The sequence below is a fragment of the Pinus tabuliformis genome, chromosome 9 (genome assembly GCF_031772625.1).
Source record: "Pinus tabuliformis cultivar Carrire ecotype Pingquan chromosome 9, CPIR1, whole genome shotgun sequence".
Taxonomy (NCBI): Eukaryota; Viridiplantae; Streptophyta; class Pinopsida; order Pinales; family Pinaceae; genus Pinus; species Pinus tabuliformis.
Window position 1 is genome coordinate 365,062,259 of NC_142307.1, and position 5,714 is coordinate 365,067,972.

The following is a 5,714-nucleotide window of genomic DNA, read 5'->3' on the forward strand; positions in this document are numbered from 1 at the left end:
GACATGACTCAATCGTTGGTCAAAACACCTATCATTGAGAGTGAATCTTCTGAGTCCATACCGGACCAAAGTCAGTAGGTCAAAATGGTAGTCGACCTAGTTTTACCTTCAGAAGGCTCACCTTTAAATGATACCCTTCCCAAAGAGAGTGAGAACAATATTGTTCAAATTCTTTTCGTCACTTTAGAGTCTGATGAACTTGGGGGCAATCCTCCCATTCCTTCACAACAAGAAGAGAATTCCCTAGTTCTAGCCACTCAAGGGGTTAATTCAACTATTTATTCGATACCCCCTCCAAGCATTCTGGTCACTTCCTTTGATTGGAATTGACTAGCAAGATCCCACCTTCCTTCTAATGTACCATTCTGGATCATAGTACAAGTTTACAAAATGATCATGTCTGGCACTATCATAGATGAAGGGGTTTCAATCAGTATCCTTTCCTCAACTACTTGGAAAGAACTTGGTTCACCATCGCTTATGCCTATTACATAGAATTTGTCAGGCTTTAACAAAGGAACCAGTGGACCATTGGGGATCCTTCCTAAGTTACTGATTAAACATTGGGAAGGAAAACCGTTCACTTGAATGTGATGGTATTCCAAGGGCTATTAGATTACAATCTACTGCTTGGACGTGACTATGTTTACAACATGGAGGCTATTGTTTGAAAACTCTTTCAAGTGATGTGTTTCCCGCATGAAGGCCAAATTGTCACTATTGACTAGCTTTCATTTCCCAGTTCAAACACAACTTCAGGTCAAACATCATCCCTAAATGGTCTTTTTGCATGAAGAATATCTCTTCAACCTTCATTCCATCGACCTAATTACCACAAGTAGTCTAGTGAATGTAACGAAGCTTAGGGAGCATGCACCCTTGTCTGCTTTGGCAGACGAACCCAGCTGAAAAAGTAGATTTCCCTATAGTTAAGTGATTGGTCGGACACACCATTCACCTTTGTCCACTCTGTGGATGAAGCCATGGAAGTGTTTTGTTACTATTTTTTCCAAGGAAGATTTTTTACTGTCGAGTAAAACCATCCTGTTTAACCATAGTGACTTCCATATGTTTGATGGAGACTCTCCTTTTCTCGATGAATGGGGGCATGCAAATCTTTTTATGCAAGCTGAAAATGACCAATTTCATTTTTTTATCTTTTTAGCCTTTTAGTTTTTCAACTTCTTAGGTTGGGTGATTGTTCTAACACACCATTCACCTTTTTCTGTGCTGCGGATGAAGCAAAGGAAGTGTTTTTTCCAACTGCTGATGAAACCATCCTACCTAACCTCGGTAGCTCCTTACCTTTTTAGTCTTTTTTAGATTTTTAGTTTTGTCATTCCTAGCTTGCATAGAAAGAAAAAATAAATCTGAGTATACCTTTCGCAAGGTTCGAGCTCATTAAAAAATGAACCCACCTCCTCTGAGCATACTTTCTGCAAGGTTTGAGCTCATTAAAAATTGAACCCACCTCCTCTGAGCATACTTTCCGTAAGGTTCGAGCTCATTAAAAAATGAACCCGCCTCCACCGAGCATAGTTTCTGCAAGGTTCAAGCTCGCTAAAAAATAAACCCGCATTCACTGAGCATGGTTTCTCCAGGTTCAAGCTCATTAAAAAATGAATCCACCCTCAGTAAATAACCTTTGTGATTGCCCTGCTATCAGCCTTTTGAGCCCTGGTTGTGTTCCTGCCATCACCTCCATTCTTTTGGCTGATTATATGCTTCCACTTGATTGTTTACCCTTTTGAGGAACAGTTGCAATGAGTGGTTTCATTAGACAACCTCTTCATATCACCATGTTTTGAGAAGTTCCAAGCTTACCCAGAACCATTTGCTACCCTAGACACCACTCGTTCCTCAAAAAATGAGTCCTCTTTAAACCCTTTTCAGACTCATTATATATTAAAATATTGTCGATCTATTGGCCTTGTCAGCTCACTAAAATAGTCGAAAGTGTCATCCCTCTTGTAGATTTTAATCTTTTTCAGACCTAAGGGATTATCTCATGAAAAAGTTGGAAAACTTGTCTTCTCGACTCGCTAAAGCTATCAAAAAGTCATCCCTTTTTGTATTATTTTATCCCTTTTTGGACTTAGAGGATTATGCTATGAAAAAGAACTACTGGAGTTTCCTTTTCATCCACCCAGACAAGAATGAGTTTCACTGTCGCTAGGCTCGCTAAAACATAGCGACAGGTTTACTGGGAGGGAAAGTTATATAACAAGCATATGTTATTTTCCTCAAGCTTGACAAAAATAAAGAGGTACTGGTCAGCAATGACTGGGGAAAATGGGAAGAAAACTTGAAGAATTTTATTGGTAGCAGGTCACTCTTGAACATGACACTTTCAATCTATCGCCATGATTGAATCGGGTTGGGTTATTCCATTCACCAATCATATCACCATTAGTCCTCCACACCATCCATTTTTTGGGGTTAATGCTACCAATCCATCTCGGTGTCGCTGATATGTTCAAGAGAAGTCATTCAGAGAATTCACCATCTAGCTAATTCCTCATCCACTGGAATACCTTCACCCTCCATTTTTCATGACCGCCATTCCTAAACCTTTTGTCATCAGATCATTTTCACCTCTATAAAGTCATTTGCTTCGTTTCATGTTGTAGATGTGGGATACATTAAGGCCCTCCTATGATGGGTCACTTCTTGTTTACATCAGCTCAGTATCCAAGAATTTTACTTAGAAACAACCCTTTCAGTACTTTGAATCTTGCATGCCTCAACGGCAAGTTTCTCACTTCCGGTGACAGGTTGACATCAATGGCCTTCAACCGAAAGATTTTGCATGGTGTTCGACATCGGATCATATATTCACACCACTTGAATTGTACTATAGTACCTTGAGGGTTATCATCATTATCAGTGATTCCTCTTGCGTCTGTTAATGGCTTACATTATTGGCTGCTAATCAGGTGATGTCTTTCCATGTTCAACTTCGGAACATACTTTCACATGGATCGACTTGTACATCAGGCAAAGATTGAACGAGTTTGAAGACCCCAGATCTAGTTTCATCAATCTAGGTTGTGATATATCGAGGGATATAAGGGCATCAAATGTACAGAGAAGCTGCACAGATAGTCATCCAAGCCAAGGATGATGACTCTACATATGAAGAATCACTAGTTTGCAACTTCAAACAACTATCTGGTCTATGTACATGAAATGAATTTATAAAGTTGAGCATGGGAATGCCCACCTTAGCTAGATCATGAAAATAATATGATGATGATGTATTGTATTGTATCTTATACAGGTCACCTTCCCGTTCAAATACCTCGGATCCTCATGATAAAGCATTTCACCGAACATCAAAAGATTTACGACTTCATGCTTTAGGGGGAAATGTTCTAGACATATTTGGGCACTTCTGCCCCAAGCTTATATGTTGATAAAATAGGGCTTTTTAACCCCTAAAATTGTTGTTTCATACCCTAAAGGATCATGGTCAACTGATTACATCATTCCCGAGAAGTTCCACCTAAAAAACCACTGAGAACTAGCTAAAACTAGACCATACTGACTGCTCCACTATCAGGGTGTGACGCATACTAAATTCTAAACTAGCCAAGTGTGACAGATACTGAAAAGGCCTTCTGTGGGGTGCAATGAGTGAGAAGGGACAAATGTCCGAGACAATTTGCTAAGTGGATGCTCATGGAATCTTCCAAAATCTTCTCTTATGACACTTGCCTCTCTGAATTCACTGAGGGATGAGTAAGAGATCCAAAAAATCTCCAAGTGAAACCAAGAAAAACAAGTGGAATGACACTAATCAAAAACCCAGAGATGTCTCACAACCTTGCAGAGATCTATAAATGGATCCCTCATCTGAGAGATCTAGGGGCTAGAATTTTGTAATTTGCAAGGAAGTGCTAATAGTTTGTGTCTGAGAAAGAGCATTATATTTTTGGGTGATCTTGCTTTTCATGAGATGAAGAGGGATTTGATGCTAGGAGGATGATGCTAGATCAGACAACTGGGTTGTAATTCTCCCTTCTATTTTAATAAAGTTCTTTGAGTTTTCCTTGTATTTTTTAATGTTGTTATTTGTGAATGCCATTGTATTTTCATTGTATTTCTAATTCTGCAATGCTTATGATATAATAGATCAAGATGCTATGATGGTGTTTTGTTATTTTGTTTCTACAGGTATTCTTTGAGCGGGATAAGTAGGAGAGGAGTTGCAAGCTCTATCAAGGGGGAGAGAAAACAAGCAAGGAGTCAAGCGGAAGATCCAGGTTGGTTCCTTTGCTTCTCCCTTGCCTATCATACATAGAAGAAATCCCAAGTTGCTTTGATTGTTTGTTTGCTAAGATAGCTGCCAATCCTAGAGGGCTAGCAGATCGAAAAGACACTAGTTTTCCAAAAAATAGCTGCATGTCGCCCTAGCAATCTAGCATGACTAGCGCAACATAGCATACTATGTCAATCTCTCCTTAGCACACTTGGAACTCACTGACACTCACTGTCAGACACTCTTATTCATTCATTTCCATTCATTTTGACCTAGTGCTCCCTTATGTTTCTCTAGCACTCCCTAACACTCGTTAGCATGCATTGGCACACCTTGGCACTTGGCACATCTTGGTATGCTTCTCTAGCACTCTAGCATGCCTTGGCAGCAATGCATAGAATACTTTGTCACTCCCCCCTTAGTACACCTGGAACACGCTGACTGTAATGTTCCAAACTAGGAAAAATAGTGCTATGCAAAGAATATAATAAAAATAACACCATAAAATTAAATCAAACCACTAGACCACAAAACTGTCTAGCATGTGTTAGCATGCCTTTCCATTCCTTAGCATGCCCTGGCACTCCTTAGCTGTCACGCCCTCACAAATATCCTTAGATTTTTTGCAACATGGTAACCCAACAAAATCCTACCTCAACTATAACAACAACTTAACTATAGCAATAGCTTGACCAATTTACAATTATTACAACTAGAATGGTATTTCACCTCCACTCTTGGTGTTTACTGGTGCTTTAAGGTATTACATTACCATTCTGGTATACTTGGGATTTACATTTGAAATTCTGATCTTCTTGTGCTTCTTTATATATTGTCCATCCATGTAGTGATTGTTTTTCTCCAACTGATAAATTGCTTCTTTCAACAGTTAAAAAAAAAAATATCACAGTAAACTTTCCAGTCAAGTATAATTGTTTATTACCTTGGAAACTATATAGGTGGTTGATAAGGATGGTGGATTTCTTTCAAAAGCTAACCTGGAAAGTGGTGCAAGATGGATAGTCGAATTGGGTCTTGAAACTATGGGGTGCACTATCATAGTGCAGAATATGAGTCAGCCTCGAGAGTTGCTTATAGAGGTCAGTTAATTTCTTAGATTGACAGGGTTCTTATATTGCATTCAATAACTCATTTTTTTTTATTTTGAGACATGGTTTAACATTGTCATGTTACGTTCTGTTGGTTTTCACCAATATTGTAGATGCTTTGTGAGGAGCGGTGGCTCTTCCTTGAAATAGTTGACATCATTTGAGGCTTGGGGCTTATGATTTTAATGGAAGCCATGGAAGCTCACAGTGACAAGATCTGGGCTCGCCTTTTTGTTGAGGTGATGCCATGATTGCAAGCAAGATAATTAACTCTTAGACCTCTGATTCCATGTAAAGCTTCCTCTTTTACTTTTTTTTGGTTGCTTGAGTAGACCATAGACTTG